This window comes from Pseudophryne corroboree, chromosome 7 (genome assembly GCF_028390025.1).
Source record: "Pseudophryne corroboree isolate aPseCor3 chromosome 7, aPseCor3.hap2, whole genome shotgun sequence".
NCBI lineage: Eukaryota > Metazoa > Chordata > Amphibia > Anura > Myobatrachidae > Pseudophryne > Pseudophryne corroboree.
The window spans coordinates 44646938-44668499 of record NC_086450.1 but is presented as its reverse complement, the minus strand read 5'-3'; the positions used below and the strand labels follow the sequence as shown (position 1 = coordinate 44668499).

Sequence of the window (21562 nt, the reverse complement as noted above, 5' to 3'; positions counted from 1 at the left end):
CCATTAACATCAATGGTTGAAATCACAGGGGACCCGTCAATGGTTCCACCCACAGATGGTCATCCATGCTCTATTACTGAATGGGCGGGGCTTTGTGAGTGTGTTGCGGGGAGGGGGGGGGGGGGGGCAAAGCTAGGCTTAGTGACCCTGCACCAAGTGGAAACAAAATCCAAGGCAGGGCTCTGTACCATCTGCCACTGGTGGCTAACCATCACTGTTTTGTAACCATCGATGGTCAACCCTGATAGGCAGACATGAGATAGATGGACAGATAGAAAGATAGATGGATAGTTAGATAGATAGATAGATAGATAGATAGATAGATAGATAGATAGACATGAGATAGGTAGATAGGTAGGTAGGTAGGTAGATAGAGAAACATGAGATAAATAGTTAGATAGACAGACTTGAGATAGATAGATAGATAGATAGATAGATAGATAGATAGATAGATAGATAGATAGATAGAAGCTAGATAGATCTATAGATAGATGGAGATATGAGATACAGTAGATAGATAGATAGATAGATAGATAGATAGATAGATAGATAGATAGATAGATAGATAGATAGATAGATAGATAGATAGATAGACATAAGATAGATAGATAGACATGAGATAGATAGGTAGGTAGGTAGATAGATAGAGAAACATGAGATAAATAGTTAGATAGACAGACTTGAGATAGATAGATAGATAGATAGATAGATAGATAGATAGATAGATAGATAGATAGTTAGATAGAAGCTAGATAGATCTATAGATAGATGGAGATATGAGATACAGTAGATAGATAGATAGATAGATAGATAGATAGATAGATAGATAGATAGATAGATAGATAGATAGATCTATTGATAGATAGACATGAGATAGATAGATAGATAGATAGATAGATAGATAGATAGATAGATAGATAGATAGATAGATAGATAGATAGATCTATAGATAGACATGAGACAGACAGATAGATAGATCTATAGATAGATAGACATGAGATAGATAAAGAGATCTATAGATAGATAGATAGATAGACATGAGATAGATAGATCTTTAGATAGATAGACATGAAATAGATAGAGCTATAGATAGACATGAGATAGATAGATAGATAGATAGATAGATAGATAGATAGATAGATAGATAGATAGATAGATAGATCTATAGATAGATAGACATGAGATAGATAGATAGATAGATAGATAGATAGACATGAGATATATAGATAGATCTATAGATAGATAGATAGATCTATAGATAGATAGATAGATCTATCGATAGATAGACATGAGATAGATAGATAGATAGATAGATAGATAGATAGACATGACATAGACAGATCTATATAGATAGACATGAGATAGATAGATAGATAGATAGATAGATAGACAGACAGACAGACAGACAGACAGACAGACAGACAGACAGACAGATAGATAGATAGATAGATCTATCGATAGATAGACATGAGATAGATAGATAGATAGATATGAGATAGACAGATCTATATAGATAGACATGAGATAGATAGACAGACAGACAGACAGATCTATAGATAGATAGATAGATAGATAGATAGATAGATAGATAGATAGATAGATAGATAGATAGATAGATAGATCTATAGATAGACATGAGACAGATAGATAGATCTATAGATAGATAGACATGAGATAGATAAAGAGATATATAGATAGATAGATAGATAGATAGATAGATAGATAGATAGATAGATAGACATGAGATAGATAGTTCTTTAGATAGATAGACATGAAATAGATAGATAGAGCTATAGATAGATAGACATGAGATAGATAGATAGATAGATAGATCTATAGATAGATAGACATGAGATAGATAGATAGATAGATAGATAGATAGATAGATAGATAGATAGATAGATAGATCTATAGATAGATAGATAGATAGATAGATAGATCTATAGATAGATAGATAGATAGATAGATAGATAGATAGATAGATAGATAGATAGACATGAGATAGATAGATAGATAGATAGATACACATGAGATAGATAGATCTATAGATAGATCGATAGATCTATAGATAGATAGATAGATAGAACAGTATAGACACTTAGTATGCATGCTGTGTGTGACAATAAGTGACACTTTGACATATGCCGCACACACATTATGCAGGATGTATAGGGTGACGCCCCCGCAGCTGCAGGTGCAGGTATACGGGCAGGGCTGGGTGCTATGTGTCAGTCAGGAGGAGCAGTGCTGGATTATAAAGCCTGGGATATTCTCTGCATGTGTCTCTCTGTCCATGCCACTGATGATGATGCCGCTCTTTGTCTGCTGCCTCCCTGCCTGCAAACAGCTGGATCTGGAAGATTCTTTAGTGTTATCCAGATCCTCCAAACGCTGTATTTATTCAGTGAGGAGTCACACTGCACCGATGCAATTAGCTCTGAGTTTATATTCCTTACGCCGGATGAGGATTGCTAAGAGACCATGTTCATAAAAATGTACAACAAAGACAGTGAGTGATACACACATATATATATATATATATATATATATATATATATATATACATATAATTTCCTACGATACATCTTGTGAGCGACTTTTCATGTCAGTGGAGTAAACGACGACATAACTACGTGTGGAAACCTGCCCCGCACCTGGCGCATATAGTGCACGCATTCCCAGCACCTGCAGCGCATCCATAGCTGCACATTCTCACAGCAGCTGTGCCGCACTGTAACATCAGACATGGGACGTTACACGCATCGCTACCTTTACACTCACAGGCCTAATGGAAAGAGATCTGTTTCAAAAATAACCTCTGGCTCTATGTATGAACAGCAATAAATCTTAAAATAAAAAAAATGCCCCCTGGAGAGCGATCCATCTGCGCGCTGGCACCTCTGCACAGTACAGCTGATGGCTAGCAGAATCCAAGGCACAGCTCTAAATTAAATGGAGATTAAATGCCAGAGCACTGCAACAAGGGCCTGCAGAACGCAGTCATAGGAAGGGATCCGGCACGTCCTCCTGCATTCTGCATGTGCGCTAAGGTGGATGCCTCATGCCACCTACACACCTCCTGCCCACGTTTTACCCTCTCTCTCTTACTGTCGCTCCCTTCTGTCAGACTGGTGAGCCCCTTTCAGTCACAGGTGCCATCTTTGTGCCATACCAGCGACCAGAAGGCATTTCCCTACAGTCTCCTCTAATGAATGCACTCAGAGCTCCTACTACCAATCACCGCACAACGTTGTGTGACTATTTCTCAGGTCTGTCAGTGTGTAGGACTGGTGCACTGCAGGCATTATGCGCCCCAGGCTGGGACTGATATGGCGATGCACTGCAGGGACGCCGAGTGTGTGCGATACAACACTTAATAATGCCCATAAATCCTCACACGGGCAATCGTTTTGCTGGTGCTGTGTAGGTACTGTATGATGTCCAAGGACTGTGAGGCACTGCAATGCAGACATCCAGTTCCCAGGGACTGTGGTAGATGGGGGGGCTCACAGACCTGTGGCAGGGCCACTACATGTACCAAACCGTGTTCAATGCCCATCTGCCACTGCAGAGCAATGAGCATACCTCCAGTGGCAGGACAAAGATATCAAAGCTTTGTGAAGAATAATAATAATAATAATTATTATTAATTACATTTCATATAGATACATATATAGATATATACACATATAGTTACATACACATAAATATATATATATATATATATAGACACACACACACACATATATATATATGTATATGTAAATAAAACTATATATATATATATATATATACTGTGTATGTATATATATATACTGTGTATGTATATGTATATATATATATATATATATATGAAACGCTAGCATATCGTGCCCTTTGCAATTGGGATATTAAGAGGCACTATGAGGCTCCGATGCCTGTTGCTGGAGGTTGGTAGGGGACCAGTGACTGCTCAGTTTTGGAAATGACAATGAAATCCGGCAGGTGAGCCGGCAGCAGTGATCTGGGTGCGCTGTGCAGACAGGTGTAGGTAACAAAGAGCTGAGCTGTTGGGTGCAATTAGATGGGAGGGTGCAGATAGAAGACAGAATATCACACACTACATGCAACATATGGAGACACACTGTAGGCACATCCTTCATGTTGGCTTCTTCTCACAACTGTGCAGACAAATGCCACACAGGGAAGCGGGGGGGGGGGCGGGGGGGGGAGAGCATGACAGGGAAGCAGGGGGAGAGCCTGGCAGGGAAGCAGGGGGAGAGCATGCATTGATGCATTACAGAAGGATGCAGGTACTAGTGTGGCAGAAGGTGGGATGGTCCTGTAGATGTGATACATGGTTAGGTTACTGGCTGTGGGTTGCACACAGGTGGGTGGCAGTATGATGGTAGGAAGCTGGCACTACCCGATAGCAGCTGTATAATAACATCCCATGGCCTGTAATTCCCGGTAACGGCAGCAGACAGTACTCACCGGGTGCCTGAGTCTCCGGCTGCAGCCCTCGGGATGCTCAGATCGCCAGTGATCAGCTGCGGCTAGGAAGGATCTGGGGATAGTCCCGCCCCCGCCCGCTATTAGCATAACCACGCCCATACTGTGGATACAGCACATACTAATAGCAGCTCTGCCCCCGGAGCCTGATCTCCTCCCTGTTACATTGTAGCAAACGCTGCTGCGTGTAGTGTAGCTGACCCGGACAGTCAGGTCCAGGGGGTATAAAAGGAATGACAATGAAATCTATATAAAACTGAGAACTGAGTAAATATAGGGTCTATTTATGAAGCTGAGATAAGCCATAGCGATGTTGTTTTCGTTGGAGAATGGGTTTATCTGTGATTTTCCAACAGGTGAAGTACACAGATATCTCTGATCTCTCCTGCCACGCGGTACTGTATGTACCTCTATTCCCACTGCTTACCACCAGTGTCGGACTGGGGCGTGTAGGGCCCACTGGGGGATGCAGTGGTAGGGGCAGGGCCGGATTAAGCCTTCAGGGGGCCTGGGGTACTTTTGATAGGGGGGCCCTCTTATCAAAACTACCCCCCCTGGTTATGTCCATTGTGTGTGTGTGTGCCTGCTCCTCCCGCTACAGCAATTTGCTGTACCCACATCCAGAGCCAGATTTAGACCATAAGTGTAGGTCCCCCCTCCCTCAACTGCATGCAATTTCTCACACACACACACACACACACACACACACACACACACACACACACACACACACACACACACACACACACACACACTGCCTTACTGACATGGACATCTCTTACTGACAGATACCACTTACTGACATGTCACAGACACATCTTACTGATACAAACACTGACACACACACACTTAATGACACAGACACCGCTTACTGACACAAACACACTTACTGACAGACACCCTTACTGACACAGACAAACACACCTTACTTACACACCACTTATTGGCATATGCATACTGAGAGCCACCCCTTAGTGATACAGATACAAGTTACTGATACAAACATTTACTGACACCCCTTACTGACACAAACACTTACTGAAATACACACTTAGTGACACAGATTCCACTTACTGACAGATATCCCTTACTGACACTATTTACTGGCACATTATCATACATATTTACAGACACACCTTACTGACACAGAGAAAACTTACTAACACAGATACCCCTTACTGACACACACAACACACTTATTCACAGATACGACTGACTGACTCTGACAGTCTGACATAGACACCACTTATTGACTGATACCTCTTACTGACACACAAACCTACTGACATGCACACACTAACACAAACACACTTACTGACACAAATACACACACTGACACAAACACACTTACTAACATACACACTTCATGGCATACATTCACACAGAAGATGACATAGCCTTCATGATATATTCCCCCCCCAGCCCACTGCTGCACAGTGCACGCTGAAACACATGCTACTGGTATCACTGTGTGGGATTGGCACTGGCCTTTTCAAAGTCCAGATATCTTTACTTGTTTGACCTCTGCCACTTTTAATCAGCTGCAGTCAGAGGTCTGTTCATTCTCTGCTTCAATCCGCTTGGTCCGTCTCTCTTCAGGGAGGAGGTGTGGTCTGCTACTGGCTGCTACTGCTGGACACTGTACAGTAGCTGCGTAACCCTTCGTGCTGCCACTCAGCGACGCAGCGTGACTTCAGTGTGCAAGACAGCAGGGGGCGCTGTGTCAGAGGCAGAACAGCTCTAGCCGGGGGGCCCCCTAAGATTAGAGGGCCTGGGGTACTGACCCCCTGTGACCCCCCCTTAATCCGGCTCTGGGTAGGGGCCTATGTTCAGGGGTGTGGCCAGTCTCTAGAGGGGGTGTGCCCAGCCGCCGCATTGGTTTACCTAACCATTTTGCAAGTGTTGGTCCACTAGACAAACATATACAGTAAATACTGTAGTGCAGTGGCGTCACAAGGTGGGTGCGGGAGGTGCGGCCCGCAGCCGGGTGTTACCCTCTGAGGTTACTGCTCAGTGGCAGGAGCTGGGTTCTGCACTAGATCATAACGTGCTGCAACTCGGCTCCTGTCACAGTGCAGAAGCCAGCACTGCAGATGTCCGGACCCACAATGTGCCGAAAGTGGGGGGTTGGGATGTGAAGCCACACTCCTTCCATGAAGTCACACCCACTTCCACGAAGCCACGCCCCCTTTTCACCCACGGCCGCACCGGGTGTTTTATAAATAAGTGACGCCTCTGCTGTAATGCATGCAAGATAATGTACTAGATTAGTAACAGCACAGTCTGGAACCTGATCCCTAGAGGAAGGAGTGGTATCCCAGGCAGTAGGGCCCACCGGTGGTTTCCCCTGTACCCCTGTGGGCCAGTCCATTCCTGCTTACCACCCTCCCCGTATTATTTGTCTGGTGCAGGTGAAGACAATAAGGCACCGCTCACGCTACACCGCGTCCCAGGTCGATCCCAGGTTCAACCCTGGACACTACTACCCCTTTTACACCGCACAAATAACCCAGTATCGACCCGGCATATTGCAGTGTTATTCCCAGGTTGAATACCAGGTCAGTGGCAGCGTAAACGGGCTCCCGGGTCCTGTTCACTACAACAGGGAGAGGCGGCACGGAGGTGATCTCATCTCCCAGCGCCGCCTCCGACCACGCTGCCGGCTTCGGCCCCCGCTGCTTTGGCATCCCGGCCGGCATATTACCGGGTCGGGGAACCCAGCTGCAGCGTCCAATGCCGGATCCCACCCGGGAAGGACCCGTTTCCAATTCTCGGGTGGGATCCGGCACTGGCGGTGTGAAAGGGGTGTACGGGTAGAGATGCTAGGTCGCTCAAAAAAAATGTTATAGGACCCTTTCAGACTAAGCAAAATCCCGGGTAGCTGTGCGTTCACGTGAAATAACCCGTGATTTTTTATGTCAGTCTAATACCGCTTGCACATCGCAATACTGGTCGGGACTTGTACACGGGTCCTTACCAGGTGCAACCCGCTTGAGACCCCTTTCCAACTGGTGCACCAACCCGCCAATTTGACGTCATCGGTGACGTGTCCCTCTTAACGCCGCCTCTGCCTATACCGTGAGCAGGCCCCCGGTCGCATCGACCCGCCAACCCGTTCACACTGCACCTGTCCTGGTAATAACCCTGCTTTATTCCTGGGTTGAAATACCAGGTCAGGTGACCCGGGAATTCGGGACTTACCCCATCCACACCATGCATCGACCCGACAATATATTGGGTTATTTGTGCGTTGTGAAAGGGGTATACAGTGTCGGACTGGCCCACAGGGGTACAGGGGAAACTACCGGTGGGCCCCACAGCCTGGGGGCCCACCCTCTCCTGTAGGGATCAGGTTCCAGACTGAGCACTTGCTTATACTCTATACATAGGTTACCTTATACTGCACAGGACTATGGTGTATTCACTACAGTACATCTCTGTTATTAATGTGGTACATCATCATGTATTCACTAGCAGTATTTACTATATATATTTATCAAGGGGCCCAGACCATACATTAATGGTTTGCCAAGTCTCCAAACATGGGCCCCTACCACTGCATTTCCCCGGTGGGCCCTTCATGCCCCAGTCCGACACTGGGGGTGTAAGTGCTCTATTATTTATATACCCCTTTCAGAGATGGGTCCCTGCAAGCCTGCATGGAGCTAGCATGCTGGCGAATTCCTGGGTCTCATTTCCATGACCATGGTCAGGACGTAGAATGCTTTCACACATGCAGAAATCCCAGGTTGCTGTGCGTTCACGTGCAATAGCTGCATGACTGAAAGCGGCGTCATAGCTGCGGTCTATTATATTACAGCCCCTGGAGAGGTGGTTCAAAAACACCTTTTACTTTTGATACTAGAGACACCGGACCTTTCTCTCTTTTACTTTTTTGTGTCTATAAAATGTCTACTGTATGTTTGTCAGTGATAGTCCGTTGTTATTTTGTTACAGTATGTCCGTATGTGGACCCGGTAACAAGCCTTTTGTTCCATGTTCCTCGCATACTTGACGGGTCTAAAGGATGTTGTGTCTCCATTTGTAGACGTTTTCACTCTGTCCACTGCATTGATAAAGACAATACAAACCCCCACCTCTATTGCACTGCAGTTTGTCATTTGCAGCCACTGTAGCCAGGGTCGGCAACAGAAATCATGGGGCTCGGTACACTATCTCTGAGGCCCCCTCAGGTTTTACATATACTGTATATATGTGTGTGTGTGTGTGTGTGTGTGTGTGTGTGTGTGCGCGCGCGCGCAACGGAATTTGCTGCGCTATATAAGAAACGATTAATAAATATATATATTATATATTTATCTATCTATACACGTATAGAAACAAGGTGATTAGGACACCCAGTACACATTGGAGAGTCCCCACCACTGAGCTCACATCCTGGGGTGGTTGGTGGCACTCAGGTTTACAACTGTCTTTGTGCAAATTGGTTGTTCCTTGTAATAGACCTTATATGTAATCAGGGCCGGTACTAGCCCTTTTGGCGGCCCGAGCGGGAAATAGGGGCGTGGCTTCACACAGGGGGCGTGGTCAGTTACGCCCCCTGTACAGTTGTGCCCCCCGTAGAGTAGCGCTGCTGAAAGAAAAAAAAAAACATAAGAAAAATGAATACTTACTATCCCCGCTCCTGATTCCCGACCGCTGCAGACCTCCGCTGGCGCCGCTCCTCTCCTCGGATCTATGGGAGAGACGTCATGACGTCTCTCCCATAGCACAGCATAGACAGACACTAGAGGTCAATTATGACCCCTAGCGTCTGTGTCAGTCCCACAATGCTGTGCGGGGGACACAGCGGGCAGCAAAGTAGTGGATCTTGCCATGGTGCTGCGCCCTCCGGATGGCGCCGGCGCCCTCCGGAAGGCGGCGCCCCGGGCAAAAGTCCTGCTTGCCCGTGGCAAGATCCGCTACTGTATGTAATGTAGAGATTGTCTCACATTATATTTTATATTTGATGTTATCAATAAACATCGGAATTTTATTAATCCAAGGTTCTATTTTGGGTGTCTACATCTCTTTGGTGAGAGGGTATTTTCTAGGTTTAACACCTGGCTGAGTATTACTGAACATAGATTGAAAGGAGATAAGAATACCCACTCCAAGTTGGATTTACAATCAAGTCCAATCAGAAACAACGGTTGAAAATAATCTATCCTTGAAATCCGTAAATTCATATGGACTCATTTATGAACAATTGGTTTTGATGTTCTAGCGCCCTCCGGCCTTTTTCATTTGTCCACATTGTTTTGTTCCCACTAACAGGGGTTCTACCGTGAGGTGCTGCTCTCTGAAGCGCGTGATAAGGGTTTTTGTTGTTGTACGTATATAAATTAGAGATGTGCACTTGAAATTTTTCGGGTTTTGTGTTTTGGTTTTGGGTTCGGTTCCGCGGCCGTGTTTTGGGTTCGACCGCGTTTTGGCAAAACCTCACCGATTTTTTTTTTGTCGGATTCGGGTGTGTTTTGGATTCGGGTGTTTTTTTCAAAAACCCCTCAAAAACAGCTTAAATCATAGAATTTGGGGGTCATTTTGATCCCAAAGTATTATTAACCTCAAAAACCATAATTTACACGCATTTTCAGTCTATTCTGAATACCTCACACCTCACAATATTATTTTTAGTCCTAAAATTTGCACCGAGGTCGCTGGATGACTAAGCTAAGCGACCCTAGTGGCCGACACAAACACCTGGCCCATCTAGGAGTGGCACTGCAGTGTCACGCAGGATGTCCCTTCCAAAAAACCCTCCCCAAACAGCACATGACGCAAAGAAAAAAAGAGGCGCAATGAGGTAGCTGTGTGAGTAAGCTAAGCGACCCTAGTGGCCGACACAAACACCTGGCCCATCTAGGAGTGGCACTGCAGTGTCACGCAGGATGTCCCTTCCAAAAAACCCTCCCCAAACAGCACATGACGCAAAGAAAAAAAGAGGCGCAATGAGGTAGCTGTGTGAGTAAGATAAGCGACCCTAGTGGCCGACACAAACACCGGGCCCATCTAGGAGTGGCACTGCAGTGGCACGCAGGATGGCCCTTCCAAAAAACCCTCCCCAAACAGCACATGACGCAAAGAAAAAAAGAGGCGCAATGAGGTAGCTGTGTGAGTAAGATAAGCGACCCTAGTGGCCGACACAAACACCGGGCCCATCTAGGAGTGGCACTGCAGTGGCACGCAGGATGGCCCTTCCAAAAAACCCTCCCCAAACAGCACATGACGCAAAGAAAAAAAGAGGCGCAATGAGGTAGCTGTGTGAGTAAGATAAGCGACCCTAGTGGCCGACACAAACACCGGGCCCATCTAGGAGTGGCACGCAGGATGGCCCTTCCAAAAAACCCTCCCCAAACAGCACATGACGCAAAGAAAAAAAGAGGCGCAATGAGGTAGCTGTGTGAGTAAGATAAGCGACCCTAGTGGCCGACACAAACACCGGGCCCATCTAGGAGTGGCACTGCAGTGGCACGCAGGATGGCCCTTCCAAAAAACCCTCCCCAAACAGCACATGACGCAAAAAATTAAATTAAGAAAAATTAATTAATTAATTAAATTAAGAAAAATTAAAGAAAAAAGAGGTGCAAGATGGAATTGTCCTTGGGCCCTCCCACCCACCCTTATGTTGTATAAACAGGACATGCACACTTTAACCAACCCATCATTTCAGTGACAGGGTCTGCCACACGACTGTGACTGAAATGACGGGTTGGTTTGGACCCCCACCAAAAAAGAAGCAATTAATCGCTCCTTGCACAAACTGGCTCTACAGAGGCACGATCTCCACCTCATCATCATCCTCCGATATATCACCGTGTACATCCCCCTCCTCACAGATTATCAATTCGTCCCCACTGGAATCCACCATCTCAGCTCCCTGTGTACTTTGTGGAGGCAATTGCTGCTGGTGAATGTCTCCACGGAGGAATTGATTATAATTCATTTTAATGAACATCATCTTCTCCACATTTTCTGGATGTAACCTCGTACGCCGATTGCTGACAAGGTGAGCGGCGGCACTAAACACTCTTTCGGAGTACACACTTGTGGGAGGGCAACTTAGGTAGAATAAAGCCAGTTTGTGCAAGGGCCTCCAAATTGCCTCTTTTTCCTGCCAGTATAAGTACGGACTGTGTGACGTGCCTACTTGGATGCGGTCACTCATATAATCCTCCACCATTCTTTCAATGGTGAGAGAATCATATGCAGTGACAGTAGACGACATGTCCGTAATCGTTGTCAGGTCCTTCAGTCCGGACCAGATGTCAGCATCAGCAGTCGCTCCAGACTGCCCTGCATCACCGCCAGCGGGTGGGCTCGGAATTCTGAGCCTTTTCCTCGCACCCCCAGTTGCGGGAGAATGTGAAGGAGGAGATGTTGACAGGTCGCGTTCCGCTTGACTTGACAATTTTCTCACCAGCAGGTCTTTGAACCCCAGCAGACTTGTGTCTGCCGGAAAGAGAGATCCAAGGTAGGCTTTAAATCTAGGATCGAGCACGGTGGCCAAAATGTAGTGCTCTGATTTCAACAGATTGACCACCCGTGAATCCTTGTTAAGCGAATTAAGGGCTCCATCCACAAGTCCCACATACCTAGCGGAATCGCTCCGTGTTAGCTCCTCCTTCAATGTCTCCAGCTTCTTCTGCAAAAGCCTGATGAGGGGAATGACCTGACTCAGGCTGGCAGTGTCTGAACTGACTTCACGTGTGGCAAGTTCAAAGGGCATCAGAACCTTGCACAATGTTGAAATCATTCTCCACTGCGCTTGAGACAGGTGCATTCCACCTCCTATATCGTGCTCAATTGTATAGGCTTGAATGGCCTTTTGCTGCTCCTCCAACCTCTGAAGCATATAGAGGGTTGAATTCCACCTCGTTACCACTTCTTGCTTCAGATGATGGCAGGGCAGGTTCAGTTGTTTTTGGTGGTGCTCCAGTCTTCTGTACGTGGTGCCTGTACGCCGAAAGTGTCCCGCAATTCTTCTGGCCACCGACAGCATCTCTTGCACGCCCCTGTCGTTTTTTAAAAAATTCTGCACCACCAAATTCAAGGTATGTGCAAAACATGGGACGTGCTGGAATTTGCCCATATTTAATGCACACACAATATTGCTGGCGTTGTCCGATGCCACAAATCCACAGGAGAGTCCAATTGGGGTAAGCCATTCCGCGATGATCTTCCTCAGTTGCCGTAAAAGGTTTTCAGCTGTGTGCGTATTCTGGAAAGCAGTGATACAAAGCGTAGCCTGCCTAGGAAAGAGTTGGCGTTTGCGAGATGCTGCTACTGGTGCCGCCGCTGCTGTTCTTGCGGCGGGAGTCCATACATCTACCCAGTGGGCTGTCACAGTCATATAGTCCTGACCCTGCCCTGCTCCACTTGTCCACATGTCCGTGGTTAAGTGGACATTGGGTACAACTGCATTTTTTAGGACACTGGTGAGTCTTTTTCTGACGTCCGTGTACATTCTCGGTATCGCCTGCCTAGAGAAGTGGAACCTAGATGGTATTTGGTAACGGGGGCACACTGCCTCAATAAATTGTCTAGTTCCCTGTGAACTAACGGCGGATACCGGACGCACGTCTAACACCAACATAGTTGTCAAGGCCTCAGTTATCCGCTTTGCAGCAGGATGACTGCTGTGATATTTCATCTTCCTCGCAAAGGACTGTTGGACAGTCAATTGCTTACTGGAAGTAGTACAAGTGGGCTTACGACTTCCCCTCTGGGATGACGATCGACTCCCAGCAGCAACAACAGCAGCGCCAGCAGCAGTAGGCATTACACTCAAGGATGCATCGGAGGAATCCCAGGCAGGAGAGGACTCGTCAGAATTGCCAGTGACATGGCCTGCAGGACTATTGGCATTCCTGGGGAAGGAGGAAATTGACACTGAGGGAGTTGGTGGGGTGGTTTGCGTGAGCTTGGTTACAAGAGGAAGGGATTTACTGGTCAGTGGACTGCTTCCGCTGTCGCCCAAAGTTTTTGAACTTGTCACTGACTTATTATGAATGCGCTGCAGGTGACGTATAAGGGAGGATGTTCCGAGGTGGTTAACGTCCTTACCCCTACTTATTACAGCTTGACAAAGGCAACACACGGCTTGACAAATGTTGTCCGCATTTCTGGTGAAATACTTCCACACCGAAGAGCTGATTTTTTTGGTATTTTCACCAGGCATGTCAACGGCCCTATTCCTCCCACGGACAACAGGTGTCTCCCCGGGTGCCTGACTTAAACAAACCACCTCACCATCAGAATCCTCCTGGTCAATTTCCTCCCCAGCGCCAGCAACACCCATATCCTCCTCATCCTGGTGTACTTCAACACTGACATCTTCAATCTGACTATCAGGAACTGGACTGTGGGTGCTCCTTCCAGCACTTGCAGGGGGCGTGCAAATGGTGGAAGGCGCATGCTCTTCACGTCCAGTGTTGGGAAGGTCAGGCATCGCAACCGACACAATTGGACTCTCCTTGTGGATTTGGGATTTCGAAGAACGCACAGTTCTTTGCTGTGCTTTTGCCAGCTTGAGTCTTTTCATTTCTCTAACGTCCTAGTGGATGCTGGGGACTCCGTCAGGACCATGGGGGATTAGCGGCTCCGCAGGAGACAGGGCACAAAAATAAAGCTTTAGGATCAGGTGGTGTGCACTGGCTTCTCCCCCTATGACCCTCCTCCAAGCCTCAGTTAGGTTTTTGTGCCCGTCCGAGCAGGGTGCAATCTAGGTGGCTCTCCTAAAGAGCTGCTTAGAAAAAGTTTTTAGGTTTTTTATTTTCAGTGAGTCCTGCTGGCAACAGGCTCACTGCATCGAGGGACTTAGGGGAGAGAAGTCAACTCACCTGCGTGCAGGATGGATTGGCTTCTTAGGCTACTGGACACCATTAGCTCCAGAGGGATCGAACACAGGCCCAGCCATGGAGTCCGGTCCCGGAGCCGCGCCGCCGACCCCCCTTGCAGATGCCGAAGATGGAAGAGGTCCAGAAGCAGGCGGCAGAAGACTTTTCAGTCTTCCTGAGGTAGCGCACAGCACTGCAGCTGTGCGCCATTGTTGTCAGCACACTTCACACAGCGGTCACGGAGGGTGCAGGGCGCTGGGGGGGCGCCCTGGGCAGCAATGTATAATACCTTTTTATGGCTAAAAATACATCACATATAGCCCTTGAGGCTATATGGATGTATTTAACCCCTGCCAGATCTCACAAACTCCGGAGAAGAGCCCGCCGAAATAGGGGGCGGGGCTTATTCTCCTCAGCACACAGCGCCATTTTCCTGCTCAGCTCCGCTGTGAGGAAGGCTCCCAGGACTCTCCCCTGCACTGCACTACAGAAACAGGGTAAAAAGAGAGGGGGGGCACTTTTTTTGGCGATATTACTATATTTAAGCTGCTATAAGGATACAACACTTATATAGGGTTGTTCCCATATATATATTATAGCGCTTGGGTGTGTGCTGGCAAACTCTCCCTCTGTCTCCCCAAAGGGCTAGTGGGGTCCTGTCTTCAATAGAGCATTCCCTGTGTGTCTGCTGTGTGTCGGTACGTGTGTGTCGACATGTATGAGGACGATGTTGGTGTGGAGGCAGAGCAATTGCCGGTAATGGTGATGTCACCCCCCAGGGAGTCGACACCGGAATGGATGGCTTTGTTTATGGAATTACGTGATAATGTCAGCACATTACAAAAATCAGTTGACGACATGAGACGGCCGGCAAACCAGTTAGTACCTGCCCAGGCGTCTCAGACACCGTCAGGGGCTGTAAAACGCCCTTTACCTCAGTCGGTCGACACAGACCCAGACACGGACACTGAATCTAGTGTCGACGGTGAAGAAACAAACGTATTTTCCAGTAGGGCCACACGTTATATGATCACGGCAATGAAGGAGGCTTTGCATATCTCTGATACTACAAGTACCACAAAAAGGGGTATTATGTGGGGGGTGAAAAAACTACCTGTAGTTTTTCCTGAATCAGAGGAATTGAATGATGTATGTGATGAAGCGTGGATTAACCCAGATAGAAAAGTGCTAATTTCAAAAAAGTTATTGGCATTATACCCTTTCCCGCCAGAGGTTAGGGCGCGCTGGGAAACACCCCCTAAGGTGGATAAGGCGCTCACACGCTTATCAAAACAAGTGGCGTTACCGTCTCCTGATACGGCCGCCCTCAAGGATCCAGCTGATAGGAGGCTGGAAACTACCCTAAAAAGTATATACACACATACTGGTGTTATACTGCGACCAGCCATCGCCTCAGCCTGGATGTGCAGTGCTGGGGTGGTCTGGTCGGATTCCCTGACTGAAAATATTGATACCCTGGATAGGGACAGTATTTTACAGACTTTAGAGCAATTAAAGGATGCTTTTCTTTATATGCGAGATGCTCAGAGGGATATTTGCACTCTGGCATCGAGAGTAAGTGCGATGTCCATATCTGCCAGAAGAAGTTTATGGACACGACAGTGGTCAGGTGATGCGGATTCCAAACGGCATATGGAAGTATTGCCGTATAAAGGGGAGGAATTATTTGGCGTCGGTCTATCGGATTTGGTGGCCACGGCAACTGCCGGGAAATCCACCTTTTTACCTCAGACCCCCTCCCAACAGAAAAAGACACCGTCTTTTCAGCCGCAGTCCTTTCGGTCCTATAAGAACAAGCGGGCAAAAGGACAGTCATATCTGCCCCGAGGCAGAGGAAAGGGTAAGAGAGGGCAGCAAGCAGCTCCTTCCCAGGAACAGAAGCCCTCCGCGGGTTCTGCAAAGCCCTCAGCATGACGCTGGGGCTTTACAAGCGGACTCAGGAACGGTGGGGGGTCGACTCAAGAATTTCAGCGCGCAGTGGGCTTGCTCACAGGTGGACCCCTGGATCCTGCAGGTAGTATCTCAGGGTTACAGGTTGGAATTCGAGAAGTCTCCCCCTCGCCGGTTCCTAAAGTCTGCTTTGCCAACGTCTCCCTCAGACAGGGCGACGGTATTGGAAGCCATTCACAAGCTGTTTTCTCAGCAGGTGATAGTCAAGGTACCCCTCCTACAACAGGGAAAGGGGTATTACTCCACGCTATTGTGGTCCGAAGCCGGACGGCTCGGTAAGACCTATTCTAAATCTGAAATCTTTGAACCTGTACATACAAAAATTCAAGTTCAAGATGGAATCACTCAGAGCAGTGATAGCGAATCTGGAAGAAGGGGACTTTATGGTGTCCCTGGACATAAAAGATGCTTACCTGCATGTCCCAATTTGCCCTTCACATCAAGGGTACCTCAGGTTCGTGGTGCAAAACTGTCATTATCAGTTTCAGACGCTGCCGTTTGGATTGTCCACGGCACCTCGGGTCTTTACCAAGGTAATGGCCGAAATGATGATTCTTCTGCGAAGAAGAGGCGTATTAATTATCCCTTACTTGGACGATCTCCTGATAAGGGCAAGGTCCAGAGAACAGCTGGAGGACGGAGTAGCACTAACCCAAGTAGTGCTGCAACAACACGGGTGGATTCTGAATTTTCCAAAATCTCAGTTGACCCCGACAACACGTCTGCTGTTCCTGGGAATGATTCTGGACACGGTTCAGAAAAAGGTGTTTCTTCCGGAGGAGAAAGCCAAGGAGTTATCCGAACTTGTCAGGAACCTCCTAAAACCAGGAAAAGTGTCTGTGCATCAATGCACAAGAGTCCTGGGTAAGATGGTGGCTTCTTACGAAGCAATCCCATTCGGCAGATTCCACGCACGAACTTTTCAGTGGGATCTGCTGGACAAATGGTCCGGATCGCATCTGCAGATGCATCAGCGGATAACCTTATCGCCACGGACAAGGGTGTCTCTTCTGTGGTGGTTGCAGAGTGCTCATCTGTTAGAAGGCCGCAGATTCGGCATACAGGACTGGGTCCTGGTGACCACGGATGCCAGTCTGAGAGGCTGGGGAGCGGTCACACAGGGAAGAAACTTCCAGGGAGTATGGTCAAGCCTGGAGATGTCTCTTCACATAAATATACTGGAGCTAAGAGCGATTTACAATGCTCTAAGCCTGGCAAAACCCCTGCTTCAGGGTCAGCCGGTGTTGATCCAGTCGGACAACATCACGGCAGTCGCCCACGTAAACAGACAGGGCGGCACAAGAAGCAGGAGAGCAATGGCAGAAGCTGCACAGATTCTTCGCTGGGCGGAAGATCATGTGATAGCACTGTCAGCAGTGTTCATTCCGGGAGTGGACAACTGGGAAGCAGACTTCCTCAGCAGACACGATCTACACCCGGGAGAGTGGGGACTTCATCCAGAAGTCTTCCACATGATTGTGAACCGTTGGGAAAAACCAAAGGTGGATATGATGGCGTCTCGCCTCAACAAAAAACTGGACAGGTATTGCGCCAGGTCAAGAGACCCTCAGGCAATAGCTGTGGACGCTCTGGTAACACCGTGGGTGTTCCAGTCAGTGTATGTGTTTCCTCCTCTGCCTCTCATACCCAAAGTACTGAGAATTATACGGCAAAGGGGAGTAAGAACGATACTCGTGGCTCCGGATTGGCCAAGAAGAACTTGGTACCCGGAACTTCAGGAGATGCTCACGGAAAATCCGTGGCCTCTACCTCTAAGACGGGACCTGATTCAGCAGGGACCGTGTCTATTCCAAGACTTACCGCGGCTGCGTTTGACGGCGTGGCGGTTGAACGCCGAATTCTAAGGGAAAAAGGCATTCCAGAAGAGGTCATTCCTACACTGGTTAAAGCCAGGAAGGAGGTGACTGCACAACATTATCACCGCATTTGGAGAAAATATGTTGCGTGGTGTGAGGCCAGGAAGGCCCCCACGGAGGAATTTCAATTGGGTCGATTCCTACATTTCCTGCAAACAGGATTGTCTATGGGCCTCAAGTTGGGGTCCATTAAGGTTCAAATTTCGGCCCTGTCGATTTTCTTCCAGAGAGAATTGGCTTCAGTTCCTGAAGTCCAGACTTTTGTAAAAGGAGTACTACATATACAGCCCCCGGTTGTGCCCCCAGTGGCTCCGTGGGACCTTAATGTAGTTTTGGATTTTCTCAAATCCCATTGGTTTGAGCCACTCAAATCGGCGGATTTGAAATATCTTACATGGAAAGTAACCATGCTACTGGCCCTGGCTTCAGCCAGGAGAGTGTCAGAATTGGCGGCTTTATCGTATAAAAGCCCATATCTGATTTTCCATTCGGACAGGGCAGAACTGCGGACGCGTCCTCATTTTCTGCCTAAGGTGGTGTCAGCGTTTCACCTGAACCAGCCTATTGTGGTGCCTGCGGCTACTAACGATTTGGAGGATTCCAAGTTGCTGGACGTTGTCAGGGCATTGAAAATATATATTTCAAGGACGGCTGGAGTCAGAAAATCTGACTCGCTGTTTATACTGTATGCACCCAACAAGCTGGGTGCTCCTGCTTCTAAGCAGACGATTGCTCGTTGGATTTGTAGCACAATTCAACTTGCACATTCTGTGGCAGGCCTGCCACAGCCTAAATCTGTCAAGGCCCATTCCACAAGGAAGGTGGGCTCATCCTGGGCGGCTGCCCGAGGGGTCTCGGCATTACAACTCTGCCGAGCAGCTACGTGGTCGGGGGAGAACACGTTTGTAAAATTCTACAAATTTGATACCCTGGCTAAAGAGGACCTGGAGTTCTCTCATTCGGTGCTGCAGAGTCATCCGCACTCTCCCGCCCGTTTGGGAGCTTTGGTATAATCCCCATGGTCCTGACGGAGTCCCCAGCATCCACTAGGACGTTAGAGAAAATAAGATTTTACTTACCGATAAATCTATTTCTCGTAGTCCGTAGTGGATGCTGGGCGCCCATCCCAAGTGCGGATTGTCTGCAATACTTGTACATAGTTATTGTTACAAAAAAATCGGGTTGTTCTTGTTGTGAGCCGTCTGTTCAGAGGCTCCTACGTTGTCATACTGTTAACTGGGTTCAGATCACAAGTTGTACGGTGTGATTGGTGTGGCTGGTATGAGTCTTACCCGGGATTCAAGATCCTTCCTTATTGTGTACGCTCGTCCGGGCACAGTATCCTAACTGAGGCTTGGAGGAGGGTCATAGGGGGAGGAGCCAGTGCACACCACCTGATCCTAAAGCTTTATTTTTGTGCCCTGTCTCCTGCGGAGCCGCTAATCCCCCATGGTCCTGATGGAGTCCCCAGCATCCACTACGGACTACGAGAAATAGATTTATCGGTAAGTAAAATCTTATTTTTTCTAGCGAGAGGCTGAGTGCTTCCATCCTCATGTGAAGCTGAACCACTAGCCATGAACATAGGCCAGGGCCTCAGCCGTTCCTTGCCACTCCGTGTGGTAAATGGCATATTGGCAAGTTTACGCTTCTCCTCCGACAATTTTATTTTAGGTTTTGGAGTCCTTTTTTTACTGATATTTGGTGTTTTGGATTTGACATGCTCTGTACTATGACACTGGGCATCGGCCTTGGCAGACGACGTTGCTGGCATTTCATCGTCTCGGCCATGACTAGTGGCAGCAGCTTCAGCACGAGGTGGAAGTGGATCTTGATCTTTCCCTAATTTTGGAACCTCAACATTTTTGTTCTCCATATTTTAATAGGCACAACTAAAAGGCACCTCAGGTAAACAATGGAGATGGATGGATACTAGTATACTTATGGATGGACTGCCGAGTGCCGACACAGAGGTAGCTACAGCCGTGGACTACCGTACTGTGTCTGCTGCTAATATAGACTGGATGATAATGAGATGAAATCAATATAATATCACTAGTACTGCAGCCGGACAGGTATGTATATTTATTATGTAATGACTGATGACGGACCTGCTGGACACTGTCAGCTCAGCAGCACCACAGACTGCTACAGTAAGCTACTATACTATAGTAGTATGTACAAAGAAGAAAGAAAAAAAAAAACCACGGGGAGGTGGTATACAATTATGGATGGACTGCCGAGTGCCGACACAGAGGTAGCTACAGCCGTGGACTACCGTACTGTGTCTGCTGCTAATATAGACTGGATGATAATGAGATGAAATCAATATAATATCACTAGTACTGCAGCCGGACAGGTATGTATATTTATTATGTAATGACTGATGACGGACCTGCTGGACACTGTCAGCTCAGCAGCACCGCAGACTGCTACAGTAAGCTACTATACTATAGTAGTATGTACAAAGAAGAAAGAAAAAAAAAACCACGGGGAGGTGGTATACAATTATGGATGGACTGCCGAGTGCCGACACAGAGGTAGCTACAGCCGTGGACTACCGTACTGTGTCTGCTGCTAATATAGACTGGATGACAATGAGATGAAATCAATATAATATCACTAGTACTGCAGCCGGACAGGTATGTATATTTATTATGTAATGACTGATGACGGACCTGCTGGACACTGTCAGCTCAGCAGCACCGCAGACTGCTACAGTAAGCTACTATACTATAGTAGTATGTACAAAGAAGAAAGAAAAAAAAAACCACGGGGAGGTGGTATACAATTATGGATGGACTGCCGAGTGCCGACACAGAGGTAGCTACAGCCGTGGACTAACGTACTGTGTCTGCTGCTAATATAGACTGGATGATAATGAGATGAAATCAATATAATATCACTAGTACTGCAGCCGGACAGGTATGTATATTTATTATGTAATGACTGATGACGGACCTGCTGGACACTGTCAGCTCAGCAGCACCGCAGACTGCTACAGTAAGCTACTATACTATAGTAGTATGTACAAAGAAGAAAGAAAAAAAAAACCACGGGGAGGTGGTATACAATTATGGATGGACTGCCGAGTGCCGACACAGAGGTAGCTACAGCCATGGACTAACGTACTGTGTCTGCTGCTAATATAGACTGGATGATAATGAGATGAAATCAATATAATATCACTAGTACTGCAGCCGGACAGGTATGTATATTTATTATGTAATGACTGATGACGGACCTGCTGGACACTGTCAGCTCAGCAGCACCGCAGACTGCTACAGTAAGCTACTATACTATAGTAGTATGTACAAAGAAGAAAGAAAGAAAAAAACCACGGGGAGGTGGTATACAATTATGGATGGACTGCCGAGTGCCGAC

General features: G+C 47.3%; 1 protein-coding gene across 11 annotated transcripts in view; it reads right to left on the bottom strand.

Moving 5' to 3' along the window:
• Nucleotides 1-4558, bottom strand: part of MAP2 (microtubule associated protein 2) — a 360999-nt gene extending 356441 nt beyond the window's left edge. For all 11 annotated transcript variants that reach the window (XR_010181865.1, XM_063933123.1, XM_063933121.1 and 8 more), the window contains exon 1: nt 4474-4558. The gene's annotated coding sequence lies outside the window, so the exon portion shown is untranslated. The remainder of the gene's footprint in view (nt 1-4473) is intronic.
• Nucleotides 4559-21562: the final 17004 nt, after the last annotated feature.